Source organism: Pongo abelii, chromosome 17, assembly GCF_028885655.2.
Source record: "Pongo abelii isolate AG06213 chromosome 17, NHGRI_mPonAbe1-v2.0_pri, whole genome shotgun sequence".
NCBI lineage: Eukaryota > Metazoa > Chordata > Mammalia > Primates > Hominidae > Pongo > Pongo abelii.
The window spans coordinates 74766981-74788865 of record NC_072002.2 but is presented as its reverse complement, the minus strand read 5'-3'; the positions used below and the strand labels follow the sequence as shown (position 1 = coordinate 74788865).

Here is a 21885-nt window from a genome sequence, read left to right as displayed (position 1 = left end):
GTGACCTCTGGTCGTCCTCACTGCCACACTCCCACCAGCGCCATGACAGTTTACAAATGCCATGGCAATGTCAGGAAGTTACTCTATATGGTCTAAAAAGGGAAGGCATGAATAATCCACACTTTGTTTAGCATATAACCAAGAAATAATCACAAAAATGGGCAACCAGCCGCCCTCAGGGCTGCTTTGCCTACCGAGTAGCCATTCTTTTATTCCTCTACTTTCTTAATAAACTTGCTTTCACTTTACTGTATGGACTCTTCCTGAATTCTTTCTTGTGCGAGATACAAGAACCCTCTCTTGGGTCTGGATGGGGACCGCTTTCCAGTAACAGGGCCTTCCTGATTGAATCGGGGATGGTTGGGATGGACAGGGACTCACAGTCACAAAATATGGCTACCTAAGACCAGCATTAGGAGCAGGATGAAGGGTCTTTCTCCTGAAAGGGCTGTGAGCTTGCTAATGCCAGCTTTCCCTCTCTCTGTCTCTTCACAGTGTCAGAGTACCCTTCCTCCCGGTAAAGGCTAACACCCCAACCTGGCCCTGAAAACCATTCCCCACTACTCTCTCAACCCCCTGCACCTCCCTTATCCCCCACCCCACCTCTTCAGGGATCTGTCATCTAAATACAACCTTCTGGCCAGGTATGGTGGTTCCTGCCTGTAACCCAGCACTTTGGGAAGTCGAGGCAGGAGGACTGCTTGAGGCCAAGAGTTCAAGACCACCTGGCCAACAAAGCACAACCCCATCTCTAAAAACAAATAAATAAATACACCCTTGTGTAACATCACTAACCTCCCTGCTAGTACCTTCCCTTCACTATTTAAAATGCTGACGATTTCTCCCTGGAAACTCACTCTTCCAGGTAGTAAATCATAAAATGCAGCTATGATAATTAAAATATCTTGGAACTGCAAAAGAAGAAAACAGAGGTACAGAGTCCATAAACAGACACAGCTGCATTCTAGAATGAAATTTGTGACATGTTGGCATTTCACATCAATGGGAGAAAGTGCATTGTGTAATAAATAAAATACTTTGAAGATAAATAAATCTTAAGCCCAATTTCCCCTCATAAGCCAAAAGGAGCTTCCTGATGAATCGAAAGTTTAAACATAAAATCATAAAACTACTAGAAGAAATCCTGGGAAGTCATTTCTAAGCATGAGGAAGTCATTTCTAAGCAGAGATGCAAAATCCTAAATTTAAAGAAAAAGATTTTTAAATCTGTTAATGTAAAAACATCAAATTTACATTTACTTACAATGTCATATCATTCAATAAGTAACAGCAAAGGACAAATAACAAAAAGTCCAAATGACTTGCCGAATTCACTTATTAATTCTAGTATTGTGCTTTCCTTTTTCAATATTTATGCAAATCATCTCATCTTCTATTGCATTACCTAGAGCCTCCAAAACAATGTAGGAGTAATAAATAAGTTGTGATAAGAAGTGTATCTGCCTTATTCCTCATTTTAATTCAGTTAACTTTTTTGTTCTTTAATAGTTGGTATGATGTTTGCTTTTGGGTTTTGGCAAATCTCATCATATTTAGGTAGCTTTTTACTCTGAAATGAATACTGAATTATCACGTTTTAAATATTTATTAATATAATCTTGCAGGTTTTCTCTTTTAATTTGTTACTGTAATTGATTATTATTTATAGTTTATTAAATGTTGAACAATTCTTGCATTCCAGAATTAATCTTGGTATTTATTCTTCTTTTTTTCTTTAAGGTTAACACTTTAATATATTGATTTTCGCTTACCAAACGTACAATTTGCATATGTAGGAAAAAAAATCAGTTCCGAAGACACAAGAGAATACTAGAGACAGAAAGCAATCACACAAAGGTCAGTTCCGGGGAGAAAGTGGAACTGCATTCCGTGGCTTGTATCTACGTACACTAGGGAAGGAAAAAGAAATATTCCACAGGATCAAAACTTGATGTGGAAAATAAACCCGGGTCATTTTGTCTCACCTGAGAATCTTCTTATGATCCAGGTGGCTACACTGAGTCCTGGATGGCCTAAAATAGGCAAAGTCTGGCCTTGTTCACAAATTATGATCCAAGATATTAACCACAATTCTCCCTCTTCTCTTTAATATCCAAGACCCTGAAGTTGACTCAAGGAATGAAAAGAACAGAGCTAAAAGAACAATCAGATTAGCATGTAAGTAATGTCAATAGCCAACTTCTTCAAATATGGATCATTATTTAAAATGATGGCCGGGTGTGGAGGCCGGGTGCAGTGGCTCACGCCTATAATCTCAGCACTTTGGGAGGCCGAGGCGGGCAGATCACGAGGTCAGGAGATCGAGACCATCCTGGCTAACACGGTGAAACCCCATCTCTACTAAAAATACAAAAAAATTAGCTGGGCATGGTGGCAGGCACCTGTAGTCCCAGCTACTTGGGAGGCTGAGGCAGGAGAATGGCATGAACCCAGGAGGCGGAGCTTGCAGTGAGCCAAGATCATTGTGCCACTGCAACTCCAGCCTGGGCAACAGAACGAGACTCTATCTTAAAAAATAATCAAAATTAAAAAAAAAAAAAAAAGGACACATGGAAGTAAAATGCTTACTCAAAACTGAACAGAAGTTTCTTCTAACTCACGCGCTTCTTGACTTGGAATTACCAAGTGTAGCACTGTAAACAAAGGACATCGTTGAGAAACTGAGGCTATCAAAATGTTAGCATCTGTGGGAGTTCTGGCCAAGGAAATGAAATATCTGAGCCCACCTTATCCCCAGTATGCATTTCATACCAGGATCAAATCACTAATGACCGTGAATTTCCAGGCTCAACTATGGCTGCCTAATGAGGCTGGCCCCACTGGGGATAGGGACTGGGGAGGGGACACACACGGGTGCCCAAGCTTCAGTCCACATCTCCCTCGGTTCATCCAGAAGCAGCCATGGGGTAGAGGAAGACGTCTGCTTCAAGAGCACTTCAGCTGCAAAGGTCAATACTCTCTGGTTCCTGTAATTCCCTCCCGGTAATTCCAAGTCCAAAATTACCACCAGTGCAACACGAAAAACTGTTCATAGTTTTTAAGTAAAGCGTACATACAGCTTTAATAACGATTATAATCTGAACAAAGCCGTTCTTATTATACAGGATGGAAAATCCTCAAAGCAACATTTTAAACCATGAACACTACTGTTGTCATACGTTGCATCTATCCAGAGACGACAGATAAACACACATCCTTCCAGGTGGGAATAGACACTCTCATGTCAACAAGACCCCTAGGACTGGCGATAAAAACAGACTTGTGGTCACCGCTTGGTTTCTCTGGTGTCTGGCTTCATGTGGAATCCTATGTAAGCTGGCCTCAGAGGGAAGTGACTGAGCAGCAAAGCAAGACAGCATGTATGTAACTAGTCGAGCAAAATAACATGTCTGTGCTACCTGGAACGTATGTTAGGGAAAACAGGACCGTATGGAGCGTGGGGCAGAGATATTCCCTGCGCTAAACTGCCTTTGTAAAATCACATGTTTAAAGCACACAGGACAGAAAACCAGAATAATTCTAAGCTTGAAAACATGAAATAACAGAAACATGAATATTTGAAATACCTACTTCATAATATTGGAAATAAGAGCATTGGACAGAAAGGCAGGACTGGGTTTTCCAGAGACTCCCACATTTTAGGGCTCAAAATTCCATGTTCTAAGCTTCTCTATCACGCAGAGATCAAGAACAAAAGCAAGGCTGGGGTCCTGGCCAGACTGAGTGGTATCTTGAGCCAGTCCCTGTGTCCTGAGGGCACCTGGGCCCCATTTCCCATCCATAACCCAAGTTTGCTCAGCTATGGTCTGTCCTGGTGCTCGGTGGACAGCCACAGGGCCCCGTTCCTGTGGGCCTTCAGGGGGCAAGAGAGAGCAATCCCCCCACAGTCCAACCCCCCAGAAGGCCTGAAATGGAAACGCTCTAACTAAGGCTCTCCTTCCACTCCCCCACCTTTCTTTTAATATTATTCTCTCAACAAGTAGAAAAATAGGCTGTAAGGAGGCTTACGCAGCAATGCAAACACCCCAGGCAGATACACACTCAAATAGCTCTCTCTGAATAAAGCAAATCTGCCTCCACACGCTTGTTTGTTATTGTTCTGGCTTCTCCAAGTTTTAAAGGATAAAACCCTAAAACTCAGAAGCTCAAATCAATTCCTAATGAGGGATGTGTTTTCCAAATATGGCGACCAACACCATACAAGAATAACCTGAGAATAAGAAGCTAGGGGCCGGGCACAGTGGCTCAAGCCTGTAATCCCAGCACTTTGGGAGGCCAAGGCGGGTGGATCACAAGGTCAGGAGTTCAAGACCAGCCTGGCCTAGATAGTGAAACCCCATCTCTACTAAAAAAAATAAATAAATAAATAAATACAAAAAAAAATTAGCCAGGCTTGGTGGTGTGCGCCTGTAATCCTAGCTACTCGGGAGGCTGAGGCAGAGAATTGCTTGAACCCAAGAGGTGGAGGTTGCAGTGAGCCTAGATCATGCCACTGCACTCAAGCCTGGGTGACAGAGCGAGACTCTGTCTTAAAAAAAAAGAAAAGAAAAGAAAGAAAAAGAAGAAGCTAGGGTTAGGCAGATTTCTGAAGCATCGTTTTTTCAAAGGCTGGCTGTGCCCTCTCATCCTGAGGAGTCACCCTTGCTGGGGGCCTGTGGAGCCCCAGAAGGCGGGTCAGGGGGCTCTCACACCACAGCCTCGGAGAAGTAACCAGAAGCTTACCAATCCACAACTCCTAAAGTAACATGCAACCAGTTCTGGTCTGTGGCTTGAAAAAGTTAAACAGAAAGGAGCTGTAGATTTTCTTGCCACAATCACTCATGACGCATACAACACTGTATTACTGGCATAACATGAAAATAAATTATCCCTGAAGCACTACACGTAACTCCAAAAAGAAAATGCTTTTCAAAACAGCTATGCTCAAATAAAGTATTCCGAGACTTCCGTAAGGACAGTCCTAGAACGAGCCAGTGCCCCTGGAGAGCCCATGTTTGAACAAAATAGCACAGTTCTGGCCGGGCATGGTGGCTCGTGCCTGTAATCCCAGCATGCTGGGAGGCCAAGGTGGGCAGATCATAAGGTCAGGAGATCAAGACCATCCCGACCAACATGGTGAAACCCGATCTCTACTAAAAATACAAAAATTAGCCGAGTATGGCGGCACATGCTTGTAATCCCAGCTACTCGGGAGGCTGAGGCAGGAGAATCACTTGAACCCTGGAGGCAGAGGTTGCAGTGAGCCAAGATCGTGCCACTGCACTCCAGCCTAGGTGACAAAGCTAGACTCCATCTCAAAAAAAAAAAAGAAAAAAGAAAAAAATAGCACAGTTCAAACCTTTCTCTGTGGTACTTATGTGGATTAGTTACAATTATGATGTCACTACTTTCAAAGGAACGATTAAAATTATTATTAAAAACATTTGTCACAAACAGAAATGCCCTGTGAATAATATTACTGTACACAGGGTTATCAGAAGCTATGCACATCAAGACCTTACGGCCTCCAGAAGACTAAGAATAGAGACCCTAAGGCCATGACCATGGCAACTCCTGCCAACATGCCCACTGCCAGGTCACTGTCATTGTCTCGACATCACTCTTGAATGATGACTTGGTTAGCAGACTGCTGTCCATAAGGTCCTGCATACGAGTACTGGTAGAGCACAGCATACGCCTGTCCATTAGCAGCATAGACAATTTGAGTTCCTGGCAGGCACACACCACTGTATGGCTCATAGCCCTATTCCTCAGTGGCCGGTGCAGCACAGGCCGTGTGTGGTGGAGGGGAGGAAACCACGGGTATCTCATCAGTCATGACTGTGGAGCCCACATAGTCTGTGTTTGTCCTGGAATCTTGGAGTGTAAATTTCCAGGCCAAGCAATCACTGTGTTTTCTGCACAAAGACTAATTGCTTTCCCATCTGAGCAAACAATCTGCAGCATGCAGTCTTTTTCCATATATATATGGATATGTATTTTAATAAGAATATTATATATTATATATTATATATAATTATTATATATAATAAAAAATATATATTCATATATTTTTATATATTATATATTATATATAATATTTAATATATATAATATAATAATTCTATAATATATAACATATATATTTTAATAAGAATACTATATATTATATAATTATATTTAAATATTAATGTACATTATATTGAAATATAATTATATAATATGTAAATATTATTTATTATACAATATATAATACATATTTTATACATTTTTGGGGGTGGGGGACAGGGTCTCATTGATCTCATTCCATCACCCAGGCTGGAGTGCAGTGGTGCAATCTTGGCTCAATGCAACCTCCACCTCCCAGGTTCAAGCAATTCTCCTGCCTCAGCCTCCTGAGTAGCTGGGATTACAGGTGCATGCCACCATGACTGGCTAATTTTTGTATTTTTAGGTGAGACGAGGTTTCACCATGTTGGCCAGTCTGGTCTCGAACTCCTGACCTCAAGTGATCCGCCTGCCTCGACCTCCCAAAGTGCTGGGATTACAGATGTGAGCCACCACTCCCGGCAGTATGCAGTCTTTTGACTTTCCATGCAGAGGCTGACTATCCCGACATTCCTGCCCAGTAGGGATGTTAAGGCATTCCACTTGCATGTGGACCTTATCCTCAACACTCTGCCGAGTCTGTTCATCATAATAGGTCAGGTACCATCTGACCACAGGTCAAACCAGTTCTTATTCCAGAGCTTCAATATAGCACTCTGTTGCAGCAACCAGCCACTCTTCAGGCCATCTCGTCACCCACCAGCCAGAGTGGAGAATGCAAAGACACTGCTGGGGTTCCTCAGCTGCAACTGTCACACCATTATCTAATGTAATACTTTATCTTCTAATATAATACTGCATTTGGTTTGAGAATATTTTATCTCGAATTTTTACACCTATATCCATAAGTAAAATCAGCCTATAGTTTTACTTTTGAAATATTTTTATTGGCTTTTATAAAATGTAATGCTAGCTTTCATAAAATGAATTCGGAAACAGGAAAATATTTCATAAGACAATTTGGGGTGCTTTTCATCTACTTCTAATGAATGCTCATTAAACTCTTATGAGCCAAGGAGACCTTTAAAAATTTAATGAAACCTTTGGACTTGAGCCCTATAAAATAGTATGTGCTCACTTAAGCTTAATTTAGCATACAATTTACAGGGGTTCTTCAGATTTTACTCTGCATTACAACCCTGGCCAATTAGAATGAGAATGCAATGATGTGTTTATTTTTCCATTTTCTCACTAAACCATAAGGACCATAAGGAGAGGGACTGAGTATGTCTTAGTCACCATCCAGCACTTAATGTAGTAGGCACTGTTTAGAACCTTGATATGCTGTTTCACATAATCCTTCCAGCAACCTTTCAAGATAGGTTTATTGGCAAAGTCCTCTGACATAAACCACCTTGTAAACAGCTTTCTTTCCAGTTATCAGAATGCCCCTGAGCTAGTTGAAACCATAGGCATTAAACATAAATGGGCTAATGCACCCTGAAAATAATGCAGGAGTTTGAATAGAAACTCACTTACCAGCTTAAAACTATCTGAATATGAATGAACTTTCTTCTTTTATTCCTGTGGTAGGAATTTCAGGCCCCAATGCCTGGGCCCAACAGTAAGAATCAGGACCACGTCTCCACGGCCTCTAGGAAGAGCCTGGCCTCTCTTCAGGCCAGCTCGCAATGCATCCGGGCATACAGAATTCTGCACCTTCCCTATGTCATGTCTCTGATGAGATCCCCCTGAAGAAATGCTGTTCTTCTAACTGGACGAAGAGAGCCAATGTGAGACAATAAAAATACATATATTTAGTCTTAGTCCACAGTTCCTGGCACATGAGCTTCTAAGACCCATAGTATCTCTGGCATGACTAAGAGTGGTTTTTTTGGACTTGAAGACAGAAATGTCATTCGACCCAGCAATCCCATTACTGGGTATATACCCAAAGGAATATAAATAACTCTGTTATAAAGACACATGAACACATATGTTCATTGCAGCACTATTCACGATAGCAAAGACATGGAATCTACCTAAATGCCCATCAATGATAGACTGAGTAAAGAAAATGTATCACATATACACCGTGGAATACTACACAGCCATAAAAAAGAATGAGATGATGTTCTTCGCAGGAACACGGATGGAGCTGGAGGTCATTATTCTGAGCAAACTAACACAGGAACAGAAAAATAAATACCATATATCCTCACTTATAATTTGGAGCTAAATCATGAGAACACATGGACACATAGAGGGGGAAAACACACACTCAGGTCTATCAGAAGGTGGAGAGGTGGGAGGAAGGAGAGGATCAGGAAAAATAACTAATGGATACTAGGCTTAATACCTGGGTGATGAAATAATCTGTTCAACAAAGCCCCATGACACAAGTTTACCTACGTAAAAAACCTGCCCTTGTACCCCTGAACTTAAAATAAAAGTTAAGGGCAGGGAACAGTGGCTCAAGCCTGTAATGCCAGAACTTTAGGAGGCCAAGGTGGGTGGATCACTTGAGTCCAGGAGTTCGAGACCAGCCTGGCCAACATGATGAAACCCCGTCTCTACTAAAAATACAAAAATTAGCTGGGTGTGTTGGCACATACCTGCAGTCCCAGCTACTCAGGAGGCTGAGGCACGAGAATCGCTTGAACCTGGGAGGCGGAGGTTGCAGTGAACCGAGGTTGCGCCTCTGCAATCCAGTCTGGGCAACAGAGTGAGACTCCATCTCAAACAACAACAACAACAAAAATGAATAAATAAATGTTTTTTTAAAAAAGAGTGTCTTTCTATATGTTAATGAGATGACTGGTGACTAGCTGGTTGCCAGAAAGCCCAATGCATGATTATAGGATTGGAACTTTCAGTTTCACACCCTGATCTTCAGGGAGAAGAGAGAGCCAGAGATAGAGTTCAATCACCAATGACCAAGGATTTAATCCATCATTCCTAAAAACCCCTAAACAAGGGGCTTCGTGGAGCTTTGAGGTTAGTGAACTCATGGAGGTGCTGGGGGAATGGGGCACCCATTCCCCGTGGCTTGCCCTGTATGTCTCTTCATTTGGCTGTTCTGAGTTGTATCCTTTATAACAAACCAGTAAATGTAAGTAGAGGGTTTTCCCATGTTTTTCCAGCAAATTCTCAAACATGAGCAGAAGGGCATGGAAACTCCTGATTTATAGCCAGCCAGTCAGAACCAAAGTGCAGGTCGCAACCCAGGACATGCGATTGGCATCTAAAGTGAGGCCAGTCTTGTGGGACTGAGCCATGAACTATGGGACCTGCACTAACTCCAGGTAATAATTATCAGACTTGAATGGAATTGTAGATCATCCAGTTGTTGTCCGAAGAACTAGAGAACTGCTTAATGTGAGGGGAAGAAAAACAAACACATTTGGTATCAAAAGTTTTGTGAGTCAACACGGTTCAGGCACCAGTGAGCTGCTGGAACAGTGCCCCCTCCATTTCCCCAGGTCACTAATGAAGTGGAGGAAAACTGCAGCCTCTTTCTCCCTTCTGTCTTTTTTCCTGCTAAACTAAAACAGACTGGAAGCAGCGTTTGAATTTGATTTTGTTTTACTCATATTCCATGCAGCTAGCTTCTCTGTATAAAGGCCCCATGCACTTAGAGGAAAAACATCTTGCTTCAACTTCCACCTATGGAACTAGAAATTTTGCTTTTAATCCAGCTAGTGCAGTAGATTTTTCACTACCTATTTTTCAAATAAGAACATTGAAATTTAACATTAATTGGTCCAAGTTCACACAACATTGCAGCATCAGGGCCCAACGGGGAAGCCTGCTACAGCAGTTACTGCTTCAGGGGACCACCACTGCATCACCCCATATACAAGGTGTTCAATCATTCTCCCCACACGCATATCTTTTTCTAAATCCACCCACATTTGAGAAGTTTCTCTGGTTCAATTATTTCATTGAGGGGGCAGAGACGGCTCACCGCAGGAAGTCACACCAGAGTGGGGAAGAAGGGACAGAAACCCAAGAGTAGGAATCCTTCTCCCAAGCACACAGTGAGAACTAGGTTGGCAAGAATTGAGTGTCATTAAGCTTTTAGTCTCCCATGTATGTCTTATCAGGCCCCACAACAATTCTTTGTGGAACGTTAAGGAAGAAAAGGTCACATGATAAATAGTTGTGTCTTCCCCTTCCCTAATCTCATTTACTTTCCTCCAGAAACATGTTTCATTCTGACTAAGTCTTGGCCTAGACGTTCTGTGATCTCAGACTTATCAAACTGCTTTGACGTTAAGCTTGGTCTTTCTTGCCAATTATAGATTCCTTTCTCTGTTAAAACAGCCCTCTAGCTCAGAATGGAATTTCAACACCATCCCTGGACTTTCCCTTTGGGCAGGTCTAGGAGCACTCAGCAAGATGATTGGTTCAGCAACTGTGATTGTGACAATGGGTTTTCAGTGTGAATCTTTTCTAAAGGAGTAGAATCCTGAGACACCTGTTAGGAAGCGTGCTTGGGCTTGTGAATCTCCAAGACAGGCACTCATTTTCTTGTTTAGGCTTCTTGTGCAACTGGCCTCATTTTTTAAATTCACATATTAGTTTTTTCCCCACACCGATAGTTTCTACTCTTCCTAGAAAATGTGATGCTAAAACAGAAAAACAGTGGCACCCTTATGTCCATGGAAGATGATAATACCTAGCTGATTGTTAGTAACAATAGCAGCAAACACTTAGGTAGCACTTACTTCGTGTCAGGTACTGTTTTAAGTTCTTTCTATATATTAACTCTTTTCATCAGCACAGCAACCCTATGAGGTAGGTCTAGTGTTATTCCTACTTTACACACGGGAAAACCGAGCCACAGAGGGTTTAAGTAAATTGTCCAGCTATTAAGTGGTGGATTTGAAGTCAGAGTCTTTGCCCTTAATTACCACACAATTTTGCTTCTCATAGAGTATATTTCTGAATAAGCTTCTGTAAGGGCAATGGTCTCAGGCTTCAGTGGAAGCCACAGTTCAGACCTCGGGAGCCCTACCATTCTCCAGCAGATATGGCATGCCCCACACATAAACACGAAAGCATGAAAAAGGCTTTTGGTCAACTACTGATTTCTGGACATCTTTGCTGTTGTCTTTTTGTAAGAAAAAAAAAAAACGATGGAGGAAATGAGTATGCATGCTTGCAGCAAGACACTAATTTTGAAAAATTTTTGGAAAAAGTGTGATTTTGTTAAAGAAATGTAGTTGGTTATTTTCAGAAGGCTTATAGAAAGTCAAAACAAGTCAGGCATGGTGGCTCACATCTGTAATCCTGGCACTTTGGGAGGCTAAAGCAGCAGGATCCCTTGAGGCCAACTGTTCAAGGCCTGCCTGGGCAACATAGTGAGATCCCATTTCTACAAAAAAAAAAAAAAAAAAAAAAATTAGGCAGGCATGGTGGCATGTGTCTGTAGTCCCAGTTGCTTGTGAGGCTGAAGCAAGAGGATTGTGTGAGTCCAGACTCAGGAGTTCAAGGTCACAGTAAGCTATGATCACATCCCTGCTCTCCAGTCTGGGCAACAGAGTGAGATCCTGTCTCTGAAAGAAAAAAAAGAAAAGAGAAGAAAAACCACCTAAATCTCTTCTTAAAAATATCTAATGCCCTTTAATAACAGAAAAAGAATAATTTGTAATTTGTGCATCACGTATTTTTATGAAAACAGTGTACTTAGCATTATTTCATTATAAATACAAACATAAAATAACAATAACAAAAAAAAACCCTACACAAATTTCAAACCACATGAGAGATTTACCTAAAAACAAGTAGAGAGATTGTTTTTCCTGCCCTAACTCTCTAATCTAGGATCCCTAACATACAGGGAAAAAGGGGTAGCTAAACTGTCTATTAGACTACTACTTCGGAGGCACTGGAGTAGAATTTGTTGTTGTTGTTGTTGTTTTTAATTTTTTCACTATGATATGCACCATATGTATCTGAGTACTTATAATATAGATAAACAATTTAATCACTAATTATTAGTGAACACTTATTAAAGCCACCACCATTCATGACTAAATTCTGGGCCAGGGAATATAGATGGAAAAGATATACTACTTATAGAGTTGGGCCATGAAGAGTTCCCAGATGGGATTCTCACTCCACTCATCCATTCCCTGGATGATGCTGAGGTGCAGGTATTAGTTTGCTGGGGCTACCATGACAAAATATCACAGACTTGGGGGGGCTTAAAGAACAGAAATTTATTTTCTCACAGTTCTGGAAGCTGGAAGCCGGAAGCCCATCACCGAGGTGCTGGCAGGTTTGGTTTCTTCTAAAGCCTTGCTCACTGGCAGGCACACAGCTGCCCTCTCACCATGTTCTCACATGGGCTTTCCTCTCTGTGTGCACCTCCCTGGTGTCTCTTTATATCTCCAAATTTCCTCTTCTTCTTATAAAAACATCGGTCACATTAGATTAGGGCCCATCCTAACAGCTTTGTTTTAATTTAATCACATCTTTAAAGGCCCTGTTTCCAGATATAGTCACGTTCTGAGGAACTGTGGGCTAGAGTTTCAACATACGAATCTGGGGAAGATACAATTCAGTACATAACAGTGACCTGGAAGCCAAATATGGAGCCACAAGATGGCAGGATCCTGGGTCCCCAAATAGCCCCTTGGAAGAGAGAAGCCTAGAAGACCTCTCAACTAAGAACAACAGCATTAGACTTTTTGTGAGCAACCCATAAACTTTTAATTTTGTTAAACAACTTATATTTTGGGATTATTTATAACAGAATCCTACACTGACCAAATGAAAGAAAGCTGAACCATTCCCTGCTGAGTATCTAATTAAATCAGGTTTTAATATACTGGCTTCTGGTGAGGAGAAAGAGTACAAATGAAGAGAGATAATTCTAGACCTGCAGCCTCTGAAATTGATTTGGTGGAATTGACCGTGGGCAATTGATTCTGCAATGAACTAGTATATTAATTAATGCTAAGTGGTATGATTAATTTGAATTATGTATTCTTTAAGTGCAATGAATAGTTTGGGTTCTTATCTGCACCCGAAAAAAAATTCAGAATTAACACATCTGAATTAGTTAATTTGCAGTTGTTTGGTAAATCGGTCTAGCCCCATTTTCTTGAGTAAGCATATTTCTGGAGAGAAAAAGAAAGCAAAAGAAAAAGCTCCAAATTCTAAGAGCTTTATGATCTCCATGAGGTCAGTTGAAGAGTGACTACCAGAAGCAGAGGCCTGCCAGCACCCACTATTCTTCTGTTCAGAGACAGTAAATTAGGATTTTAAGGGAAGAAAAAAGGAATTGGAAAGGCAGCTTCTTGGCAACTTAAATTTCCTAGGCTGCTGAAAGGGGAATCCTCCACAGTGAGCAGTGAGATGCTGAAAAAAGATGGGGTGCAGGCAAATGTTGCTCACAAGTAGCCCACGGAGGAGGACCCTAAATTATGTGGAAGGTGAAGAATGCTTCTAAATAGAGCGTGGGGTCTGTAGAGGATCCATGGAGGCTCATCACAGCTTCCTGGTGGTGAAGACAGACAGCGCCTGCTTCAATTGGTCCCTTTGTCCCCAGCCTCGCTAAACTGTTCCCCTCTTCAAGTCTTTTCTGTCTTGGACAAGTAGATTTATCCGATCTTCAGCGATGGAAAAACTTACTCGCCTTGGCCACCTATTCTTCTCAATCTTTTGCATCTTCCACCTGGCTGTTAGCTTTTAAAACTAAAAGCAAGAGTTTGATTCTTATTTCTTGGGTTCTGCTATGACAACTGTCCCTTGAGGCAACAGAGCTTGGTTTCTGTCTGCCCAGCAGCAGGAGGTTCATGGAGTAACAGAGAATATCACACACACCAAAACCTCTCTTAATATATCAAAGCATATTCCTGCCAAACATCAAAATAAAGAGCCGGAAAAATTTTCCCCTTTTTATGTTTGTTTTTGGGGAAAAAACAACCAAAGAAACTGCACATTATCTAAGGAAACATTTACAGACAAATGCAATCTGTTCTCTCATGGGAATCCCTGGCACAAAATCCAATGACTGATGTGGTCACACTGTACTCTACAGAGAGGCTGCGGCTATCGGGTGAAACAGAACTCCTCACAGAGACCAAACAAGGTTTGTGGGTTACCAGACACTGGTGTTCTCTTACAGACAAAGTGTGGTCTTGTCAGGTGACATTCCAAAGGCACATGTCATCTTGGGTGTTCAGGTTGAAACTACCATTGTGGAGAAATCTCCTGTTTAGATGACAAAACAATATCAAGCACAGCTTAGAAATTCTACATTTACCAGCCAGGCCAACATGGTGACACCCGTCTCTACTAAAAATACAAAACTTAGCGAGGCATGGTGGCATGTGCCTGTAATCCTAGCTACTCAGGAGGCTGAGGCACGAGAATTGCTTGAACCCGGGAGGCAGAGGTAGCAGTGAGCCAAGATCGCACCACTGTACTCCAGCCTCCAGCCAGGATGACAGAGAGAGACTCCATCTCAAAAAAAAAAAAAAAAAAAAAAGAAGCCGGGCATGGTGGTTCATGCCTGTAATCCCAGCACTTTGGGAGGCTGAAGCAGGTGGATCACCTGAGGTTGGGAGTTTGAGACCAGCCTGACCAACATGGAGAAACCCCGTCTCTACTAAAAATACAAAATTAGCCAGGTGTGGTGGTGCATGCCTGTAATCCCAATTACTCAGCAGGCTGAGGCAGGAGAATCACTTGAACCCGGGAGGCGGAGGTTGCGGTGAGCCAAGATCGCGCCACTGCACTCCAGCATGGGCAAGAAAAGTGAAACTCCGTCTCAAAAAGAGAAGAAATTCTACATTTGACATAGAATTAAACTGTTAGCCAATTCAGAGTGGCTTATTTCCCTCTGTTTCATAGAAAGTTGACCTAGATAAAAGTCAAACTCATGGTTTGTGTTTAAATAATTAAAAACTTGAAATGATGTACAAGTGGTAATAACTGACCAAGTTTCAAGAACAAAATAGCCTAAAATGCTCTTAATTTAAGACACTTTGGGCCAGGCGTGGTGGCTCACTCCTGTAATCCCAACGCTTTGGGAGGAAGCCGAGGCAGGTGGATCACTTAAGATCTGGAGTTCAAGACCAGCCTGGCCAACATGGTGAAAGCTTGTCTCTACTAAAACTACAAAAATTAGCCAGGGATGGTGGCATGCACCTGTAATTCCAGCTACTTGGGAGCCTAAGGCAGTAAAACTGCTTGAACCCAAGAGGTGGAGGTTGCAGTGAGCCAAGATTGTGCCACTGCACTCCAGGCTGGGCAATAGAGACCCTGTCTCAAACAAAACAAAACAAAACAAAACAAATTGGATTTGAGACATCAGGAAGCCACCAAGTGACTATCAATATTTTGACCCCAACTCTGAGTATTGTTTGGGATAGGTTATATCCTCGGATTTTTTTACCCTTCTTTGCCAGTGGGAGGCTCTAAAAAAGTCCAGAGAATCTTCCTCCAATTCAGAAATAGCCAAAGATCAGCACAAACAAACACAAAGCAGCATGAAGAACTGTTTTCTACTGCTGGAATACCAGAAAATCTGAGCAGGAGACAAGAAGTGTTGCCAGGACATGGCTTTACTGGTTGAGTTGGTTGGGTAGGCAGGTGGTTTAGTTTGGTTCTTTCCCCTGCATTCAACTTATAAATTAGGTGGCAAATGACAAGAAAATTGACCAAGATGGTGAATCACTCATGAGAGTTAAGGAATTACCCCCGCCCAACCTAACATTTTCCAGACATGGAAATTGACATCTGGAGAAGGAATGACTTTCCACCATCCCTCAGCAAGTTAGTTGCAGCACTTGGAACAAGAACCCTGTTCTATCTCTGAGTCCAAGACTGTTCCCACTTCAAAAGTGATCATGGGCTTCATCATAAAAATCTACCTACCAGCTCTGAGCCTAGCCATCTTCCCTCACCCCCACCACAACCACAAACCACAGCTTCTGCTTGACAGCCCTACAATATCATCACGACGAAAACTCACGAGAACAATAGCATGGAAGTTCAAGGTTCAAACTGAGACAGAAACTGGATGTACAGCATGTAGCAGGTGGTGAATAAATATTTTATTAATAAATTAATGAGTGATCATGTGAATAAAGTTGGTGTATTGTCAGGGCATTAGGCACATAAAGAGCAGCTTACGGTGTATAATGGGCTTCCTTTTAGGGTTTACTTTCTCAAAATATTTGGGTAAGGGTTACCTGATAATGCTAAACATTCATAACGGTAAGTATAGACTTCAAATTAGGCTCACTCCACTGTTCAAATGCTTTAAGTAAAACGTCAAAATTCAGAACATCTGGAATGAAATAATGCTTGGTTAGTCTTTGTAATTAAACTACTCTTAAAATTATATTAAAAATCAGGCCAGGCGCCGTGGTTTACTCCTGTAATCCCAGCCCTTTGGGAGGCCAAGGTGGACAGATAACCTGAGGGCAGGAGTTAGAGACCAGCCTGGCCAACATGGAGAAACCCCATTTCTACTAAAAATACAAAAGTTAGCCAGGTGTAGTGGTGGGCACCTGTAGTCTCAGCTACTGGGGAGGCTGAGGCAGAAGAATCGCTTGAACCCTGAAGATGGAGGTTGCAGTGAGCCAAGATGGTGCCATTGCACTCCAGCCTGAGCAACAGAGCAAGACTTTCTCTCAAAACAAACAAACAAAAATGATATTAAAAATCAAAACGGTTTTAAATGTATTACAGTGGTTGTTGCTGGGACTGCCATTAGGGAGGAATTTCTCCTCCCTTTTTTACCTTTCTCTATATGCTGAATTTTGTAATATTAAAAATAAGATTTAAGGCCAGGTGCGGTGGCTCACGCCTGTAATCCCAGTGCTTTGGGAAGCTGAGGCGGGTGGATCATGAGGTCAGGAGATCGAGACCATCCTGGCTAACACAGTGAAAGCCCGTCTCTACTAAAAACACACACACAAAAAATTAGCCGGGCGTGGTGGCGGGCACCTGTAGTCCCAGCTACTCGGGAGACTGAGGCGGGAGAATGGCGTGAACCCGGGAGGCAGAGCTTGCAGTGAGTGGAGATGGCACCACTGCACTCCAGCCTGGGTGACAGAGCAAGACTCTGTATTTAAAAAAAAAAAAAAAAAAAAAAAGATTTAAAAGGGCAGGCCAGGCGTGGAGCTCATGCCTGTAGTCTCAGCACTTTGGAAGGCCGAGGTAGGCAGATCACTTGAGGTCAGGAGTTCCAGACCAGCCTGGCCAACATGGTGAAATCCCTTCTCTACTAAAAATACAAAAATTAGCTGGGTGTGTGGTGGTGCCCGCCTGTAATCCCAGCTACTTGGGAGTCTGAGGAAAGAGCATTGCTTGAACCAGGGAGGCGGAGGTTGCAGTGAACCAAGATCGTGCCACTGCACTCCAGCCTGGGTGACAGAGGGAGACTCCTCCGTCTCATTAAAAAAATAAAAAATAAAGGGCAAACCAGTGTGAGAACAAACTGAAAGAGGTCAAGCATGGTAGCCCCTATTGCCTTGCCTGCCAGGTTCTTGATCTGGGGGATACAGCAGTGCATGGAAGAGCCCAGGCTTTGGTCCTCAGAGCCCTACATTCAAGAGAGGGCATCAGATGACTAGCAAATGAGCAGATCTATACCAAGTGGTGAAGAGGAATAAAGGAGGTTGGGATACAGTGAGTGATGGTAGGGGCATAGTCTTTCAACAGGTACTCCAGCGTTCTCTGATAAAATGCTATTCAAGCAGAGATCAAAGAGGAGAAAGGGCAGAAGCTGGAGACCAGTTAGGAGGCCTCCGTAGCACCCAGGTATGGAATGACAGTGGCTCTGTGTACAGGGGAATAGAGAAGGGTCATACTCTGTCCATACTCAGAAGACATAGCTGCCAGGATTTGCTGAAGGAGTGACAGAATGTGAGGTCTATAGAAAGAAAGGGTCTTGGATGAGGCAAGATGCCTGAGCTTGGCCTGAGCCTCCTTTGCTTCAGAACCAGTCCATCCAAAATCCAGGTAGCTCGTGAAAGATGAATGAAGCTTCACTTTTTGAGCACCTGTTACTTTTCAACACACTGTCCCCATCCTTTCTCTCATCTGGATTCACAATAGTCTTTTAATAGCTGAAAAAAAAAAAAATGTTATCCCAGACTACATAAATCAGCCATGATCACATCACCATTGAAGGATAAAATGGAGACTAAAACGAACATGTTGCAATTTCCCTGGGTGGTCCTCCTAGAGGATACCGACTCCTTGATAACAGGGGCCACATGTGTCAGCACTGCGCTCTCCACCGTGCCCAGCAAAGCACCTGGCACGCTGTAGGCCCTCAACAAATGCTCGCTGAATTAACTCCCCATGGGGAGAGGCCATGGGTGGCTACATTGTGAGGCTTGAGGACACAGGCATTAGAATCAGACGGTTCTGATATTTGTCACTACCTCTGCATTCAGTCCTCTGACTTTGAGCAGGCTTTTAAACCTCCTAATCTTCAGTGCTGTCTTGTTTTTATTTAAAAAAAAAAAAAAAGAGAGAGAGAGAGAAGAAAGAAATGAAGATAATGATACTTAGCCCTCAGAGTTGGTGGAAGGATTAGATGAAATTATATTTGCAAAGCACTAGCTACAGATGCTGGCACACATCAAGGAATCCGAAAGTGTAAACTATTATTAAACCAGGGACCTCGAGACTATGCAATCCCTCCTCACTCCTCAGCCAGTACTTCAGTTCCTACCAAACCTGTTAGAAGACCCTGTAGCTTAAAATAGAGCAACTGGAGAAGATCTCTTCCGCTCCACTGCCCTCAGCCCCACCCTGCCTGGCCTCGCTATGTTGGCTGCAGCACACAAGCTGAGTCATGCCAGCTGCCGGCAGGGCAATTTTGAGTCCCAAGGGGCCATGTCCGTCACCCGATCCACAGTACACCCACACCTAGCTTTCCTGTCTGCAGAGATAAATGGCAAATGGGACAGGCCATGTGTCTTTCTGGGTATCTGGACCACCAATTGTGGAATGGCCATCTTATCTGAGCATTTATCAGCCTTGGTTTGTGTATCAGTGTCAGAGAGACACCTGGATTATACAATGTCAGTCTGCAGACAACAGTAGAGAAGTGTGAATCACTAGATTATTTTTGTGGATAGCTAATTAAGCAATTAATGCTAATCTCCATATCTAGCATAAGAAACAGAAAAGGCTGGGGGCAATGGCTCACGCCTGTAATCCCAGCACTTTGGGGGGCCAAGGCAGGAAGATCACTTGAGCTGAGGAGTTCAAGACCAGCCCGGGCAACATAGGGAGACTCTATTTTTTTTTTTTTTTTTTTTGAGATGGAGTCTCACTCTGTTGCACAGGCTAGAGTGCAGTGGCACCCTCTCGGCTCACTCCAACCTCCACCTCTGGGGTTCAAGTGATTCTCCCTCCTCAGCCTCCTGTGTAGCTGATTACAGGCACACGCCACCACGTCCAGCTAATTTTTGTGTTTTTAGTAGAGACAGGGTTTCTCCATGTTGGTCGGGCTGGTATTGAACTCGTAACCACAGGTGATCCCCCCGCCTCAGCCTCCCAAAGTGCTGGGATTGCAGGCATGAGTCACTGCACCTGGCCTCCTGTCTCTATAAAAAAAAAAAAAAAAAAGAAAGAAAGAAAGAAAAGAAAAAGAAACTGAAATTTTTTTAGTCTTAGTAACTTGTCTGTTCATTTGATGCCCTTCACTGGCTCATTAAAAAGAAACAAAAAAAATGAAGAAACAACACTTCCTGAAAAGTAACCTGCTGAGTCACCCTCCAAAGGCAACTATGGCCTGTGCTCAGGAACTGGCTCGCTTTTCCGATTTGCATTGCATAACCCCATCCCCAGCACCTCTTGCTTGCCACCCGCTTTCTCTTTGACATTCCCCCTCCCACTTTGGAGGCTCGCTTGGCAGCCCCCTTTTGGCCCTCTCAGTGCATCCCCTTTGAAGCTCCACAGTGACTTCCTCTGTGGAGCTGATTCTCCCTGAAGGCACAGTGGTATGGGAAGCAAGGGAGAGATGCCCCAGGAGCCAGCTCCCCACCCCAGCGCAGCAGAGGAGTCCAGCAGAAGCCTAAGGGAATGTCTTGAAATGCATACCAGAAGTATATTAAGTCCTAATACTCAGGCTCTAAACAAGCCCTCTCTCCAGGGCAATGGCAGTTTTGATGGGATATGCCATATTATTTATATAAAGAGTAGAGAGCATCAGAATCTGAATATTAGTGCCAAAAGGGTGGGCGTAGGAATTGTCTGGTGCTGTGGTGCCCAACCCAGCTGCACACCAAGATTACTAGAGGAACTTAAAAAATACCGATGGATAAGCCCTCTCCCAGACCAATTGAGTAAGAGTCTCTGGGACTGAGATGGGGCATTTGCAATCTCTGCAGGTGACTCTAATGTGCAGTTAAATGTAGGAAATCCAGTCCAGTGGCTCTTAAGTGTTACTGAGTCACAGACTCCTGTGACAAGTACAATAGATTTCATCTGAAAAAAAAACCAAACAACTCTTTTATACACAATTTCAGGGACACACTGACACCCTGAGGCTCCCCTATCAGGTCAGACTTTTCTTTGGACAAATGATGAGTGAGGCCAAGAACAGTTAAGAAACCTCAACCCTTCATGGTGGCTCAAGCCTGTAATCCCAGCACTTTGGGAGGCCAAGGCGGGTGGATCACAAGGTCAGGAGTTCAAGACCAGCCTGGCCAAGACGGTGAAACCCCATCTCTACCAAAAACACAAAAAATTAGCCAGGTGGGGGTGCAGACGCCTGTAATCCCAGCTATTCGGGAGGCTGAGGCAGGAGAATCACTTGAACTCGGAGGGCAGAGGTTGCAGTGAGCCAAGATATCACCACCACACTCCAGCCTGGGCGACAGAGTGAGACTCCGTCTCAAAAAAAAAAAAAAAAGAAAGAAACCGCAGCTGTAGGCCAGGTATGGTGGCTCACACCTATAATCCCAACACTTTGGGATGTCAAAGCGGGCAGATCTCTTGAGCCCAGGAGTTTGAGACCAGCCTAGGCGACATAGTGAGACCCTATCTCTACAAAATATTTAAAATTAGCCAGGCATGGTAGTGCATGCCTATAGTTCCACCTACTTGGGAGACTGAGACAGGAGGATCACTTGAGCCAAAGAATTTGAGGCTGCAGTTAGCAGTGATCACGCCACTGCAGTCCAGACCCTGTCTCAAAAAAAAAAAAAAAAAAAAAAAAAAAAAAGAAAAGAAAAGAGAAAAAAGCCTCAGCCCAGCCAATAAGGCCTGTGAGCTAGCAAAGGCCAGGCCAATATGTTTTCTCCTTTCTCAGTGGTGAGCACTAGTCAGAAACAGTTTTGTCTGACCTAACACGGTACCATAGATACGAGAAAAGCAACGATTACCATCTATCTTATCCAATTCATTTATTGAGCAGTGTTAGGCAAATCCTGTAATAATACTAAAATTCATCCATCTACTGAAACTGTCCTTAGTGAAGTTTTACTAATTAATTTTAAACAACTCCTGTTATGGGTTGAATTGTGTCCCCCCAAAAGATATGTTGAAGTCCTAACTCCCAGTCCTTGTGAATGTGGCCTTATTTGGAAATCAAGTCTGTATGTATAATCAAATTAACATGAGTTCATTAGGATGAGTCATAAACCAGTATGACTGGTGTCCTTATAAGAAGACGACAAAGCGAACGAAAGGCCGAGACACACAGGGGAAATGCCATGTGGCAACAGAGGCAGAGGTTGGAGTGATGCATTTACAAGCCAAGGAACACCAAGGATTGCCAGAAACCACCAGATGCTAGGAAGAGGCAAGGAAGGATTCTCCTTTACAGGTGTCAGAGGGAGCATGGCCCTG

General features: G+C 43.1%; 1 pseudogene; it reads right to left on the bottom strand.

Moving 5' to 3' along the window:
• Window positions 1–5550: 5550 nt before the first annotated feature.
• LOC100459851 (pleckstrin homology domain-containing family B member 2-like) lies at window positions 5551–18396 on the bottom strand (annotated as a pseudogene).
• Window positions 18397–21885: the final 3489 nt, after the last annotated feature.